Here is a 17,491-nt window from a genome sequence, read left to right as displayed (position 1 = left end):
TGTGACAGGCTGCTTCTGCTATCCTCCATCTATGCACTTATTCTGAGTTCTTATCAGACTCTTTCCTCCCAAATAGGGAATTTTAATTCTAAAGGCTTCAACAACCAGAAGAATTGAACATGTTCACATAGAGTAAAACAGTTTTGTTGCAATACAGTCATAGCATAGAGAAGCACTCCCATTTTAAATTTTGAGTTCCATATGTTAAAAGGAAAAATCAAACGTCTTTTTAAATGTGCAATATTAGCGCATTTTCCATATGAGCTGGTAAAGACCAGATCAGTTCTACTTTATGCAAAACTAATAGCACAGTTTACACTTTCTGTTTGAGTTGCTGACATGACAGCAAAAAAAATGATCTCAACAGCAAATTGATGGATGGGATTTTTACACTGGATGCAGATTTTGTATTTAGTAAACTTATTAAACTCAGACTTAAAAAATAAATCAAATATATGTAAAAGGTTTAATGTCCAAAAATAATCCAAATTTAACAGAAGTTGTCTTTCACAGGACAACACCTCTGATGTGAATGAGTGAAGTTAGAGAAAGGTTTTTACCTAAGTATGATTAAACCTTTTCAGAAACATTTGTCCCTGAACAGCATTTTGATGATGCCAGTTTTTCCTTTCATTTCATTTGCTGTAGATACATTTGTAGTATGTATCTAATCTCTGTAGAGTTGTACCATTCCAAAAACTTCCCAACCTGCTTTTAGGCAATATGACATAGCTTGTTTTGAGTAGGTCTGCTTAGATTTTATAGTTATTTCTTTGCTTTCTGTAAAATTTGTTCTTAAAAGTGTTTTCTTGTAAGAAATTGGCCAATAATACATCTGAGCTGTCCCAGTCAACACTACCTGGAAACACACCAGACTGTCCCGGCCCATGAATCACTTACCTCAGTTTTATTAAGAACTTTAGAACCAGAACAAGAAGAATTTAGTAAGTTCAAAGTCAAAAAGATGCATTGAAAACAGCAAACATTTGTGGGTATGAATGTCTACACTAAATGGTGGGTCTGTATTGTAACAAAACTGTTAAAAACTTTATCAGCCGCACAAGACAATCATCTTGTCGTTCTTTCAGTTCATCCTGTTGTTTCAGTCAGGAACAGCACATCCAACAGGACAAAGCGTTTTGTTTCTCCAGTGAAAATATTCATTTATCCTCCATGTGTTTATGTTTTTTTGAGATCAGCATCAGCAGCATGCTCCACCAGATACTCTTCCTGGGGTCTGTTTACATAAAAGAGAGAGGTTACATTTATAAAAAATCATATTAGAGATGAAGTATTAAAATAACACATTCCACCTTCCAGTATTTTAAAGAAAAATACAAACATTAGTTTAAGATAGGGGAATATTTTAGATTCCCCTCACTTAAAATAAATGTCATGATTAAAAGTGTAGTCTGCTCTGTCTTATCCTCTGAAACACAGAGAGAAAGACTCTGTGTCCACCAGCCAGGTCACGTCTTCTGAATGCTGCTTTGTTGCAGATGTCAGAGCTTCATTCCCTGCTCCTCATACATGGATTCAACACACCTTCTGTTGTAGAAATGGTTGTTTTCCTCTTACAGCACTTAGAAACTATGATTTACAGTTAGGATTAGATCAGAAATCTGGTGTGTCTGTGTGCACATCGCTGAACAATGAATTCAGTCTCTTTTTCTGTTTAGTTATTATATTCAACAATGTTTTTCCAGATGTAAAATGCAAAAAAGGACATAGTGTTCAGGATGAACACGAGCAAAATAACCACTGATCCTTTTTTAATCTAAATCAAATCTGATCCACACCACGTCCTAAAACATGTTAGATATACCAACGACAGGTAATCTGTGATTGATTTCACAGCGATATTGATAATCATAATATGTGATTTATGACATCACAAAACTCCTGAGCTTTTTCAGCTCTCTGTGTATATTGATCATACTGAAACAACAGGACACTGCAACTCAGATATCACAGCAGTGAGCCAGTGGAGCTTTACTGAAACTCTCTACACTATGCAGACGTGTCATTCACGTCTGGATGCAGGAAGTTTGAAACAAAACTTGAAACTTTCAGCTGCTACATTTGGTTACCACTAGGGGGCATTCTCAGAAGGTCAGTAGATTTTTTTTATATATAAATATAAACTATTCAGAATTACATATCAGTAACATGCCTGATCATGATGCAGCAGAGCACTGTGAATTACTCACAACTGGTCTAAATTCACCCACAATATTGAAAATGGAATCACAATAAAAACAACACACACTGTTTAAGGATTTCTCAGCCTTCATGTTTTATAAATTCCCCCTCACTGCTCAAATAACCTGGGCTGTATTAGTTCACCAAAAGGCTTGGTTTGGTACATATTTGGGTTTTAGCGTGACTGTTGCATATGATGTTGTTGGTACACTTCACTCATCAAAAATTAATTAAAACAATTTAAAAATTATCATTTGTTTTTAAAAAGATCCTGCCCATTTTTTAGAATAAAACACTTAAATGACTTTGGAGTGGTTTTGATATAAAGACGATCCAGTCTCCCAACGCTGTTCAGAGTTTGGACAGATTGGACGCTGCTGGAGGCTGGCTGGACGTCGGCCGATTTTCTCTAATACTAGTTGTGTTTACATTCAGATTGACTTTGTTTCAAGTGATTCAGTTTCCGTAAGAGCAGAGTCATCTATTCTGCTGTTTAAAGTCATATTTTAAAGGTGCACTATAGAAAGTTGTTTTGTGCTTTTATGTCCACATATACATTTTCTGCATGTGTTCAGACTTGAAACATGCTGTTCGATTCGGTTCCTGGAACATTCCTCCTACAAACAGTAGAATTCCTGCTGACCTGTGAAGAAAAACAAATCTTGTAAGCTGGTTTGTTTGCTAAGAATTTTTGAAAAAGTAATTGTTCATAAGCAACACACTCAATGAGTAGCACTATTCTGAGAATAGTTATACAGACATTTTAAAAGCATTTAACAGCTATTTACAAATTGAAATAAAGTTGATATACAATCTTTACAGATTACAGATCAGTGCACATAAGGCAATCTTCTGCCTGCTATTATTATTTTCTGATAAAACCTAAATTCTTATAATGGGCAGTAATCCATAACTGAGGAAGAAATCTTCACAGTGGGATGAAAAGGTTTGTGTTTTGGACTGCTGTCATCGTGTGTGTGTTTGCTCTCCTCACAAAAGTTTTAAAAAGAACAAGATGAAACCATGAGAGTCTGGAATATAGTATCAATAAACCAATATTCTTTTTAGATTTTATTATCTTGAGTGAGACTTCATATAACTTTCAACACCTAACGTCACGACTTGGTGAAATAATGACTTTGTTTTAATCGCCTCTTGACCTAATGTGTTAACGATATCAATCACCTTTGTTATGCTGAAAGTTTGACTTCTTCATACCTTAGAAACAGCAGATGTTTTGGTTTGGTTGATTTTTTTTTTTATCAGGAAGGAAACCTGTTGGGTTCAAATACAATATCACATGGTGCAGGAAGGCGAACATAGAGAGGATAAAAAATGGTTTTCTTTATGTTTCGAAAGCTTGATGAAAAAGCCTCAATAGTCCACATAAAATGAGATTTATTACACAATATGGTATTTAAAACAGCATAATATGTTTGCAATAAAAAAAGAAAACAATCTGATGTTGATGTTATTGGTCCGTAATGTAAATTAACTTATGTTAATTTAATATGTTTTATTTTATACTCTTTTTCTGTTGAATGAGTTTTGTAATGTATTAATTTGTGGAGGACATGATAAAAGAGACAATTATTCTCAGGACTTTGAGACCAAACCAGTGATTGAAGGAAAACCCAACTATCCATCCAGCTGCTTCTCTGAGAGGAGGATGGATGCAGAGGGGGCTGGACAGACATAGGACAGACACAACCATATACTGGAGGAAAACTAATGTCAAATTTTACTTCTCTGTGTCATGTTTTCACTTCCATTCATTCTCTGTGTCATGTTGTAGCAGTATCAGTCTTTCATCAGAGGACAGGAAGAGAGGGATGAAAAGCGATAACCCCCCAACACACACACTCAGATCTCTATTTTTGTACAGATGACTGTAGCAGTTGTGGTCGGAGCGCAGGCAGTGCCATGCTGACAGCAGGAGCTCTCACTGCTGATCATGTTGGAAACAAACATCACACTCCATCACCTGACTCAGTTAGTAATGCTGATAAACATAAAGTATATTCTAAAAGTCAATAATGTTCTTGTACAATTCAAAGAAAAAAAGTGTAAATATGTTTATGTTAATATATGTATATATAGACACATTACTGCTGTCTATTTTCCTAAGACTGTGCACTGTGTGACTGTTCCTTCTGGTAGAAACTGTTATTGTTTTCCTCACGTCAGTTCATGTTGATCACACTCACAGATATTTTTCAGACTTTGTTGTGTGAATATTGATTGTCATGTTTAGTGAGAACTTTTACTGAGTTTTATTCTGTTCCTGTTACTCTACTTGAGCCATACATTTTATTGACTTGGTTTCTACTATTTCCCACAATCCTCGGGCTGTATAAGATATATAATATATTAAATATTTATTTCCTTTTGTCACAGGTGTGGCTGCTCCTTTGCTGACATATTTAATTGTATTTTTCCATTTCATTTTCTTATTTTTCTGTGTTCAGTTTAAATTGTGACCTTTTACACTGCAGAAAAGCATCAATCAGAAACTTTGAATAAAAAAAAATTTAAATCCTCCAAAACTTGTCCTGTGTCACTTTTAAAAGAGAATGCTAACATATTATTTTCATAGCACATGCTAAATAGAAATGATTTCAAGTCAGTCCAGACAATTTATTTATCATCAATTCAGGAAATCCAGATTGAGTTACCTACAGTAAATTCTAATTAGAAAACAGTGCAGTCAAGTTCAATGTGCATGTGATGGCCAAATCCATGGCCACACTCTGATGTCGGTAACTCTTTTTTTATGCAGTTTATTTTTTCATATAAACACAACACTTTAGTTTAAATAAAAACATTTATTAGTTGATTTCAATGCATTTGTTCTATTTGTTAGCGCGCACATTTAGTTAGCATATGTATTTATATCAACTTAAAGTTAATTTTGTTTGCTTAAGATTAATTCTGTTTGTTTTCCCGTCAGTACTTACCTGCCTTGGAGTTGCCAGACAAAAGATGGGGGCCAGAGCTCAGCAGGCTTAAATGCTGATTGGACTGCACCACTAGTACCTGCTGGCAGGGGGAATTTATAGTTTCTTTGTTTAGATAAGTTTTCTATTTAAGTAAATAATAGTATTTAAAGTTTAATATTTTTGATTTTCAGTTTTGGGCCTTTAATTTAGCCACACTTAGCTGTACTGTTATTGTGTTATTTGTAATTGTATTCTGTTTAGTTACCCTATTGTGTCTTAATTGGTCTGATCAGCCAGTATGTAAACCCCTGTGTGTCATTTCTTTGTTAGGTCAGTTATGTTTGTTTGTGCAGCCAGTTTGTTTACATTTTTTGCCTGAGTTCAGTTTTGTTTCTTTGACCTCTTTTATGAGCTCAATTTATCTTTTGTTATTTATAATCTTTGGGTTAAAATAAAAAACCTAGTGATGGTGAGATGAAGCCTCATGAGGCATTGAACCACTTGAGCCAAATGGTTCGAGAAAGGGTTAATTTCTTGAAGCTTCATGTGCACACGAAACCACCTACTGGCCAGGTGTATAATCACAGCCAGCTGTATCTTAACACGTGTGATGCATTGAATTTTTGTCTATTATGGCTCTTGAGAATGACTTCACAAAAGATGTAGGAAGAAATCATTTGTCTACATAAATTATGTATACACATATGTGTATAATAAAATATTGTTTGAATGTATCCTCTGTGTGTAATTATTCCCAAAATAGTAGTGTCATGTGATATGGCATGTTGTGTAATAATGTTTTTCTGTGACTCTAGAAAAATGGCCTGGGCTTAATCAGGCAGAGGACAGTGAAAGTGCTTGTGGAACACGGGAGGGGGTAGTGAATAGGCTAATGCTTGTGTAACTTGGATGATTTCATGCATTTTTATTAAGAAACAACAATTTCTCCACAGTTTTTGGTTTCAAACGATTTCTCTTTTTTGACACTACTTCTCCAGCCTTTGAAAAGACACGCTCACATGGCACAGATGATGCCGGGGTGCATAAATAAATAAGTGCAAGTTTGTACAGATTGGGGTACAGTGACCGATGATTAGCCCAGTACTCCAGGGGGTTCTCCAGCCTGCTTATGTTTGCCTCTGACAGGTAGCGCTGGATCTCTACGGTGGCATCTTCTGACACATTTTGAGTCCTCTTTGCCTCCATGACACTAGTGTCCAATCTTTGCCAAAGTCTGCTACCTAAATGGAAACCACAGGTCATGTTAGTAAGTGTTGTAATAGGAATAAGTAATCTCAAAATGTAATATAAAACATTACCTCCAGTGAATTCTTGAGAGGTGGAAGCCTGGGGAATCTCGTGAGTGTTCTTTTCTGTGTTCCGTCGGATGACGGTGGCACACTCTGAAGTCAAGCGCTTCACTGCTTCAGCAGCTTTTGTGTTGCTGAAAAATGCTATAAGTTTAAATTGTGGGTCCAGGAGTGTAGCCAGCGACAAGATGCTCATTGACTGGAGCATGTGCAGCTTCTCCCTGAGCTGTCTGATGAGCTGCTCTCCTATTTCTACTGCTACTGCAGGTGCCGACTTGGTGTCTTCCTCCTGAAGGACTTTCGCTATCATCTTCAGGAGGGGGATAACTTTTGATGCCGACACGTGTTCTTCTGCAGAGAGCTCCGTGGTGGCGTCATAGAAAGGAGAGAGTGAAGAAAGGCACGCTACAACAATGTCAAACTCACTGGCAGTGAAAAAGGGAATGTCAGTGTGTAATCCAGCCAATGCCGCTCCTACTGGCTCCCTCAACTCCACCAGACGTTGCAGCATCAAGTAGGTGCTGTTCCATCTTGTTTCCACCTCCTGCATCAGCTTGGTTGCTTGCATGCCCAGCTGAAGCTGCACTTGTTTAAGCTTCTCCTTTAAAGATACAGAAGAGTAGGCCATTAAGTCACTGCAGTAGGAGTACAGACAAACTATTAACATTATATATTGGAATAAAAGAAAAGAGCATACCTTAGCAGTGGTGCTGCTTCTAAAGTAGCCAACCAGCTTCCTTGCTTTGGCCCGGAGGCCAGAGAGCACAGGGTGCTGGTCAAGCTCCCTCTTCACAACAAGATTGAGGGTGTGAGCAACACAAATGTGGTGGCGAAGCTTCAGCTCTCTCACGCTTGCCACCATATTAGGAGCACTATCGGTGACCATGCATGTCACCTTGCCTGAGATTCCCCATTCCTCCATCAGGGAGGCTTTCACACAAGCAATATTTTCAGCAGTGTGAGACTGGGGGAATGCCTGCACTCCCAACAACACCGAGCTCAGCTTTTCGTTCTCCTCCACAAAGTGGCATGTCACTGCCAGGTAGGCATCCATGTTGATGGATGTCCACATATCTGATGTAAGGCTAACAGCAACCACCTTCTCTATGTAACGCTCTTCTTAAATGCGCAGGTCTGACTGCAGGGCTTAGTGTTAACCACTCTATAAAATCAGAGATAGGTACGGCATGGAGTCATGATTGGGTGGATAATTGATGCAACTGATGCAAAGAGCTTTGTTTATATTGCCATTTATTGCAGTGGAAATAGTAATGATAATAATAATGACAATAATAATAATAATAATAATAATAATAATAATAATACTAACAGCAAAAACTAAACAAAGAGAAATTGTTCAAAAGAAACAAGGATGGGGAAAAAGAACAAACCAAAAATGAAATAATCAATAATACTTCAAAACCAAATGTAGTTCAAAAGTCCAAGAGCAACGGGAGAATTGTTCTTTTCCTTTAGATACTCCCTTAGAGTTTATTTTGTTTCCTGTATGGAAAGTGTTGTTTGGTTTTCCTGTGTGGAGAGTGTCTTTCTTTTTCCTACCACCAGGTGGTGTGTGGGTAGCTCGCCATCCTCCTTCAGCAAGCGAGTCGATGAAGGGGGACAAAAAAAAACCTGACCTAAAAGGCCAGAAAACATACATTAAGTTCATATATAAATGTTATATTTATATAAGCTAAATGGGGAAAAAAACAAATACATACTGCTATGTATTGACAACCACTTCATATATTATAAAAATGAGAGAAAAAAAATCCTTTTAAAAAGAAAACTGCACTTCATAATTCAAGATCAAAATTTCTCAAGGTAATTAGCAGTCGCTACGAACAGCTAATAATAAATCAAATCAATCAACTTTAAGAATGTGATTGATCAAAGTAGCTATAAACAAAATCATATTAGGTACCAGACTTCATTGATGCACCAGCATGGAATACAACAATAAACAAAGAAATCATGAAAAATAATCAAATCTAAAGTTGAAAGAGAAGCCTTTAAATATTAAAGGTGTGGCCTTTAATTCGGCTTTAACAGTGTGACTTTTTATTAAGTAAGTTATTAGTAAGTGGACTGAGCTGATGTGGCAACTGATTGTCGAGTTGGTAGCTAATGCTAACTGGCGGCGCACAGCGGAAATAACGCCCCATCATATATGGATGAATATTTACTCACCGTCGAGTAACGGATTGTCTGAGGAAGTGGATGTTACTTGTTCTCATCAGAAGGTAAACCAGGCATCAACAAAGCCCAACCGCAGATCCTCGAGTTTTAGAGATGAATTCGTTCAGCGATGAGTCGAGTTGGAGATTTGAGATTGTTTTATTAACAACCAACGCCACAACCAACAGTGAGCAGCAGCACAGTGAAAACCCGGAAATACACATGAGGGTCCCAGCTGTTAAAGGGACGGCTTAAAGGGAAGGTGGTTGGGTCGTGGCGGTCACGTGGGTTACATCTACTTTAGCCTTAGCGTGCTCCTTAGCAAACTCATATTTGGCCTCCACCATGGCCTTCAGAGCCTAAAGGAAGAAATATATATATATTGCTGAATTGTGACACATACAATAATGTAGTCATTCGTTTCATGTATGGACCCACACATACCTGCCTTGTAGGGAGAACATATTTGGGATCCAGCTTAGACACAAATGTCCTGAATCCAACGTCATCCACAATAGTGAAAGGCTGGATATCCTTCACTATCATGGAGACTAGAGCTTCATCCAGCTCTTGTTTTCTGGTGGCTGGTTAAAATGGAATAAATACAGTGTCTGTTACCTGTCTTTATTTGCACAACAAGCAAACATCAGCATGCAAAAATTGTGATAGTGTGTTTGTAATATAGTAATGAAATACCTTGGCTGGGTGAAGCTCCAGTTTCCTCCCTATTCTCATGCAAGGCACGGTAGTGCCTTAGCATGGATGAGGTGTTATTATTGTACCCCAACTCCTTGGAGCACAATAAACACCTCACCTTTACAGAAAATAAGAAACAGTGAAAAATACAGTTCCTCATAAGCAAACTTAATGCATCTGCAAATGTTCAGTTCACTTTACCTTGTTAGGGCTTATCAAATCGAAATGTTCCCACATAGGGGAAATCCTCCTCTTTCTCGCCGGCTCCATCCTACTCCTATCCTGTCCTCACGCTCCTAAATCTCCTATCTATCTATCTATCTATCTATCTATCTATCTATCTATCTATCTATCTATCTATCTATCTATCTATCTATCTATCTATCTATCTATCTATCTATCTATCTATCTATCTATCTATCTATCTATCTATCTATCTATCTATCTATCTATCTATCTATCTATCTCCTAAACTCTCCAAACACCAAACTAACTGTCTCAAACTAAATAACCACTATCCAAACTCTGCTATCCAAACTATCAAAACTCTATCCACTCTCTCAACTGACCGCAACTCGCCTACAACAACCCACATTTTGAATGGAGTCTGTGGGGTTTCTAAATCTGTCAAACCCGCGCCAAAATCTGAGCCACTTCCCGAAGCAGTCACGTGGTACAGCCGGGCAGCGAGGCTTCGGACGTCATCGTTTTCGGCTCCTCCCCTAAATGAAGCAAGCTTCGATACGCGCTTTACGGAAACGCCCCCTCCATTACTCGACACACGCCTCGAAGCCTCGGCACATCACGTAACATCACTAAAAAACCCCTATTTTTCTAATATGTCCTGTGACTCCTCCTGTTTTTAACTCGGTCCATCACATGTGGTGTCAGAAGTGGGGATTTTGAGTTGAGGAGGCAGGATTTTTTTTCTATTTTTTGATTTTTGTGAGTAATTTTTTTTACTAACCCCCCCAACAAATTTTTGAGCCATGCAGAATGGTGTGCGCCCAAGAAAAGGAAACAAGGTTGAGACCAAAGAGGTTTCCCAGCAGTCAGAGAGGGAGGAAATAGAAGGAGGAGCTACAGCAGCAGCTGGAGACACTAAGCATGATGAGACCAGAGAACCAACTCTGCATGATATTGCTGGATTTCTTCAGGCCTTCATGGGACAACAGGAAGTTCGAGAGAAAAAACAGAGAGAATAAAAAATAAAAAACCCTATTTTTCTAATATGTCCTGTGACTCCTCCTGTTTTTAACTCGGTCCATCACAGTATTAAATGATAAAAATGTATTTACATAAAGAAGAGACTGTTGCACCGAGTCAGAGATCTGCCATCCAGCCTGTCTCCAGCTGTCACAATGTTCACTGTCTGGATCTTCCAGCAGCAAAACTATGATTCAGACTAAGTTAACTATGTTAGTTCTAAGATCAACAACCAGAATACTTTGGCACTGTACACTGTAAAACATTTGAAGGTGGTTTAACTTGAAAATGAAAGTCCATCTTCTGGTTTGAAAATGCAGTTTAAGTCAACAAGAAGATTATATTGTTTTAACTCAAATTAAAGTTCAAGAAGTTGATTTAACAAGAGACACGTTGTTTAAACATTGTTTTTAAGTTCATTAATCTTGAATTGAGTTTTAATTTAATGCTGCAATTTAAACCAAATAATTATTTCACAATATGGAAGAAAAAACTTCCCTCACCTAGTTAAAGAGCACACGCTTCTCTATTATTTTTACTCACAATACACAACACTGGTAGATCAGCTGCCAGTTACAAATGCCCTGATACGAAAAGAAACGCGGATTGACCCAACACTTTCCAAGGTGTATGACATCACAGTACAAGGCTGGCCTGCCCATGGGAATCCATACTTTCCTGAGTTTTCAGCAAGACGTGATCAGCTGTCAGTCTGCCAGGGGACCTTGATGTGTGGATCACGTGTGGTAGTGCCCTCCAAGCTTCGCACCAGAGTGTTGGACAGTCTGCATGAGGCTCACGTAGGTACGGTGAAGATGAAAAGTCTGGCTCATAGCTACGTATGGTGGTCAGGGATAGATAAACAGATTGAGGACATCACCAAAACCTGTCCAGGGCGCCTGAGCGTTCAAAACGCACCACCACAGGCTCCCCTACATCCGTGGAAATGGCCGTCTGTACCCTGGCAGAGAGTGCACATTGATTTTGCTGGTCTGTTCATGAACTCTACAGTATGTTTCTCATTGCTGTGGACGCTCACTCAAAATGGCCAGAAGTAGTCCCAATGAAATCAACAACATCAGAAAAGACTCTCTGTTCTGAGAACCATCTTCGCCAGGAATGGCCTATCTGAGCAAATTGTGAGTGACAATGGCCCACAGTATACTTCTGAAGAATTCCAAGACTTCATGAAAAAGAATGGTATCAAGCATTTGAAGTCAGCACCTCACCATCCAGCAACAAACGGGTTAGCAGAACAGTTTGTACAAACATTCAAAAAGTCCATAAAAGCAATGACAAAAGAAGACATCTCTCTTCAACACAAAATTGACAATTTCCTCCTGGTGTACCGCAATTATGTCCATGTAACAACTAATCAGACACCTGCAATGCTGTTTATGAACAGACCGCTCAGATCTCGCATTGACCTTCTAAAACAGGGGTCTCAAACTCCAGTCCTCGAGGGCCGCAGTCCTGCAGTTTTTAGATGTGCCACAGCTACAAAACACTGGAATGAAATGACTTAATTACCTCCTCCTTGTGTAGATCAGTTTTCCAGAGCCTTAATGACCTAATTATTCTGTTCAGGTGTGGTGCAGCAGAGGCACATCTAAAAGTTGCAGGACTGCGGCCCCCGAGGACTGGAGTTTGAGACCCCTGTTCTAAAGCCAAACCTGAGAAAAGAAGTGCAGAACAAACAGTTCAGCAGCTTTTCGAGCGGACCGCCAAGGAGCTTCGGCAGATCCTGACACGTGACTACCGAGGGGAAAAGTGGACGCCTGGAAAGATCATCACTAGGAGCGGCCCTCTGATGTACAAGGTGGACACTGGAGAGCATACCTGGAGACGTCATGTGGATCAACTGTTGAATGCTCAACCAAAGACACCGGAGCAACCAGCACGTCCACCTGATCCTGAAACCAACTCTGAACCCAGTATTGTGACACCCATAGTTGTAGAGGAAGTGCCCCCTACTGAGAGCATCCCAGGCGTAACCCTGAACGACTCAGGGCACCCCCGAAAAGATTGGATTTATGAGTTTCACTTATGGACTAAAAAAAAAAAAAAGAGTTCCAATATTTGTCAACTGGATAACAAATTGTCTTTAATGCATTGGCAATGCTATGTGTTACTTTAGTTATGTAGCATTAATCTAAAAGGGGAGGAGTGTAGTATATAAAGTGGATCTATTTACTTCAGCGGAACCACTCCCCTAGCTACTGAGTTACCTAGAGGTTATCCGCCTGTGCACTGATATGAAACTTGTGAGATAACAGTAAAGATCAGTAAAGTCATGTACATTTTCTTACCACCGAGTTAAATCTTTTATTTAAATATACTATGTTGGAGTAAAGCAGCGCTTCTCAATTCCGGTCCTCAGGCCCCCCTGCCCTGCATGTTTTAGGTGTTTCCCTTCTGCCACACACCTGGATTGAATCTTTGGGTGATCAACAGGTTTCTGCAGCACTTGATGGTCATGCAATCATTTGAATCAGCTGTTCTGGAATAGAGGCACATCTAAAACATGCAGAGCAGGGGGGCCTGAGGACTGGAATTGATAAGCACTGGAGTAAAGACACAATAGCAGGAGCAACACACCACACACGAACCAATTCCACTCACGAACTTCCAGATTCCAGAAGAAAATCCTGTAAAACCCCCAACATACCATACGTGAATTTAGAATAATCAAACACAGATGACAATGTAAGAAGCAGCAGTGATAGTTTGTGGCTCATTTTAAGCAATAAAGAACAATTACAAAGACATAACAAATAGAAAAGGCCTTTGATAAAAGGCGGCGGGAGCAGCCGCTCTATTTGCTGCACTATGATTTGGAGGCGAGTTATGTTTGTTTGTAGTTAACATTTTTAACTGAATAAACTTTGCCACAAATAAACATATATAAAATGAACTTTACATATAGTAATAAACATTTCCACACATCACCTCCGATGTCCACCGGACTCTCAGTTTCCATGTCAACTGTTTGGGATTCCCTCCGTTCTTACGTCACCGCGCTTTCTGATTGGCTACCTGTCACATTCAACAGGCTGTGTTCTCGCTCCCAGTCAGAAAAAACCCACATGCTGAGATAATCGGGCCAAGACAATGTTGAATATGTCCGATTTTAGTTCGGGCATATTCAACACACCACTCACTGCAGGGCGTTGTAAGATTTGTCGTAAAGAGAAATTCGGGGCGACAAAAAAAGAAGAAAGAAAAGGCTTTAGCTGGAACGCGAACATGCAGAAGCATTATCTGACGTGCCGGGCCGCAGCAAAATTGCCAAGTCTTGACCGGTCCGCGGTAATAAAAAGGTTGGGGACCACTGATCTAAAGAGTGTATGAAGGATAAATAAAAAAAGGAAAAGATCAGACTGAACAAAATGTCCACTACAGGCAGAACACTGTGCCGGTGTTCTGACATAAACAGAACATGTTGGGGCTCAGGAGGATAAGCAGCTCAAGTCATGCAAATTCAATTAAACTTTGAAATGATAGTGCTTCACTGCAGGCCATCTGAAATAAACAAAAGGGAAAAATTTTGCTTTCACTTCTGATCTTTCTAAACCACAGAACACGGCTTAAAACACCATGTCATTTTCTTGCAGAAAGTGATGGCCTGCCCTGCTTTGTTTCTGACATCATGTGAGGACTGCATCCCACGCAGAAAGCCTCCAGGCTAACACAGAGTCAGCCTGATAGAACGCACGACATAATAGGACTTAATGACTGTGACTGAGTCTGATGCTGGGCCACAGTCCATGTTATCTCCTCATTTTGGTTTTGTTCGCCTTCTCTGACCCTGGTTATAATGAATACTGTTCACGTCTCACTGCTGTTTCTGGAGTCTGTCCATTCAGAAGGACAAATGTAGGAAGATTCAAGTAAGCGTGACGTTTATGAGGCAGAAAGTCTTTCTGTTGGACTGAAGAACATTTAGTGGCTCATTCAGGGAGTGAACAGTCAAGAGCTTCTCCACTGCTGCAAATCTGAATAAGCAATAAAAATTTCACATTTCACATGCAAAAGATTGAACGTTTTTCTAATAAAGAATGAATACTATATCAAACACACTTTTCTCAGAATGTCAGACATTTTTCTTGAATATTTTTCCTATTGCTGTTGTGTAAAAGCTAAAACACGGTTATCTCTCTGACGTCTGCAGGAAGCAGGAACCACTGCACACATGGTGCAGACTACTGAACATATCAAACATATAATAATAACAAAAGATTTATTCTTTAAAGCAAAAGTAACTGAAGGGGAAAATTCTGTAGATGGGCTTGTTAGTCCCACTGGACAAAACCTTTCAGTCGGTCTCTAAGTGAACATGTACAGTATGCTCTCTTCCACTTTAACTGGATGAGGAGTTATTTAAAGACCAGAAAACAATTTGTGAAGATGGGAGAGACTGAATCTGACTGTCTGGAGATTGGGTGTGGGGTACCTCAAGGGTCGGTACTGGGACCAGTTTTATTTAATTTGTATATAAACAACATAAGCAAAGTGTAAAATGTATTAAAATTTGTGTAATTTGCTGATGACACAAATATTCTAGTCTCTGGTGAAAACTTAGAACAACTTCTTTCCATAGTCGTGTCAGAAATCAGTAAATTAAAAAATGGTTTGACGATAATAAATTGGGTGAGAGTTAACACAAATGTGTATACGTAAATTGAAACTAATGCATATGAGTATGTGTGGGTATGGATGTATATATTTAGACATATGTGGGTTAAGTGAGTCCATGACAAAAAGAAAAAAGATAAACGGGAAAATGAATTAATCTGATTTTCCTTTTTTTGATTTAATAATGGAGGTCCATCTGAAAACATGGTGTGAGTTTATGGGATATAAGTTCATAAGTTTTTTAATTCTTCGTACTCCTTTTCGAGCATGTTAAGATTTTGTGGTACAAAATATGTCTTTTGCATTCTTTGTTAATGTGTGTAATTTTATACTCCTATCATGTTCAAAATAAATAAATAAATCAAATAAAAACCCACCTGTTTAGAGTTGCTTTTGAACCATGATAAATGGAACGTCAACTAACAGATATGATGTGTATTGAGGATTTTGATTATGGCGCTCATCTAACTGTAATGTTTGTTACTGGTTTTCTCATTGTTGACTGCATGGTGTCTTTTATGACTGTTTTTTTGTGTGTGTTTTTATGATGAAAAGCACTTTGAACTGCCTTGTTGCTGAAATGTGTTGTACAAATAAACTTAATTGACTGCTGATTACGGACTAATCCTTGAAAAAGTAGCTTAGTGACTTTGCTGATTGCCTGATTAAAAGTTAATTTATTAGTTCCATCAGTTGTTCAGTCTGTCCCAAAGAACTGGTAAACATTGTGATTGCTAGAATAAATCTGTTTTCATAGATAAATCTCATCATTGCTCTTATAAATTATGCATGCTTCAGAATTCGCTCAATGATGAAAAAAAGTCATGCTTTAAGAAATGTATTCATATTGAGATTTATTGACTTTTTATACATAATTATAATTTAAAACAAACTATCAGCTGCTATATCATTATTTTGACCTCTCATTAAATAGGAATACTATTATATCAATAATGACATCCCCTTACTCTGTTACCATATTATTATATCAGATGAGTTAAAAACTGAGAGCTAGAAATCCAAATAAGTTCTGTCAAGAGAAGTGGAGTTTTGATGACTTTACTGAGCCCTTTGTGACAACTGAGGATGAAGAATCTGCATCTTCACATCCCAGACGAATCTCTTCTCTTTCCAGGGGACGAGGTCACAGAACTGCAGGAGTGTGATGGACTCCCAGCATGTGAAAGGTCTGACCTCTTGGAGGGGGTGTCAAGAGAACCTGACATCATCTCACTTCCCTACGCTGGAGATTTAAGTTTAACAGTAATAATAAATAAAGTTACCTTTAAAATTAATCACACAAGTGACATCAAGGCCCAACAGTAGACTTAAACATCAATAAAATAAATCTGGTTGTGTGTGTTGTTTTTGTCTCCTGCAAACGCTGCTTTAATTCTACTTCTTTTTTCTATCTAATCATAAGAAATCACAGTCAGACAGAGAGAGTCATGAAACAGTAAGAGCAGGTTTCCTGGAAAAAGAGGAAGTAAGTTTCCAGCCTGCATCTTTATAAAAATAGTTGAGACTATTCCTTATTTTAAAGCATGAAAGTTTTAAAGAATGAAATCTAAACAATTTGAGTAATTGAATAATATAAGTAAAATACTTATATTAATATTGGTTTACTTATAATACTTACACTTACACTTGTGGGAACACTTACAAGTAAAACAAGTAACTGTAACTTTAGTATTAAATAATTAGAATCAGATTACTCTTGGTTTCTTTTCAGAAAACATCTGTAATAACTCACATTAAGATTATAATAAGAGTGACTAATAAGTTATGGTTATAAAATTATTAATGAATGCTAAATCAGAGAAGCTAAAGAAGTTATAAATGTGATTTGGACATTGAACTTGAAATGGTGTAAAAGGTGTAACTGCAATTAAACATCACTGATATGTTGGAGGTAGATGGTAGGTGAAAGGTGAAAGGTTAAGGGAAACTGGGGAACTAACAGGAGAGCAGAGATGATCAACGCCTTATTTGGAAACAGGTTGTTGAACAACGTAAATGTTTCAGAGAAGGGGTTGTGCAGGCAATGGTCATAGGAGAACCATTGGGCAATCCTGAGACTTTTTGCACAGACATCAGGACATAATGTCTCTTAAGACAGTGATGGGTATGAGATCATCTGTCCAAGCAGACAGCCAATGAAACAAGCACAGCAACAGCGCTGGTGAAATGCAAAAGCACCAAAAGGTGGATAAACCCTATAAAAGGTGGGTGCAAAAGAGGAATCTTTGGTTGGATCCTCCAGGCAGCCAAGATCCAGATGGACAAAGAACTCTGCAACTGAAGAAGAGCTGGGGCCACAGAGCC

General features: G+C 38.4%; 1 long non-coding RNA gene across 1 annotated transcript; it reads right to left on the bottom strand.

Moving 5' to 3' along the window:
- Positions 1-7,832: 7,832 nt before the first annotated feature.
- LOC111606159 lies at positions 7,833-9,430 on the bottom strand. Its single transcript, XR_002751930.1, has 3 exons — positions 9,326-9,430; positions 8,642-9,213; positions 7,833-8,088 (listed from the first exon to the last, which is right to left on the bottom strand). It is a non-coding gene; the product is annotated as an uncharacterized LOC111606159 (long non-coding RNA).
- Positions 9,431-17,491: the final 8,061 nt, after the last annotated feature.

Source organism: Xiphophorus maculatus, chromosome 21 (genome assembly GCF_002775205.1).
Source record: "Xiphophorus maculatus strain JP 163 A chromosome 21, X_maculatus-5.0-male, whole genome shotgun sequence".
NCBI classification, from domain to species: domain Eukaryota; kingdom Metazoa; phylum Chordata; class Actinopteri; order Cyprinodontiformes; family Poeciliidae; genus Xiphophorus; species Xiphophorus maculatus.
Note: the sequence above shows the minus strand (reverse complement) of the source record. Positions and strands in the feature narration are given on the sequence as shown.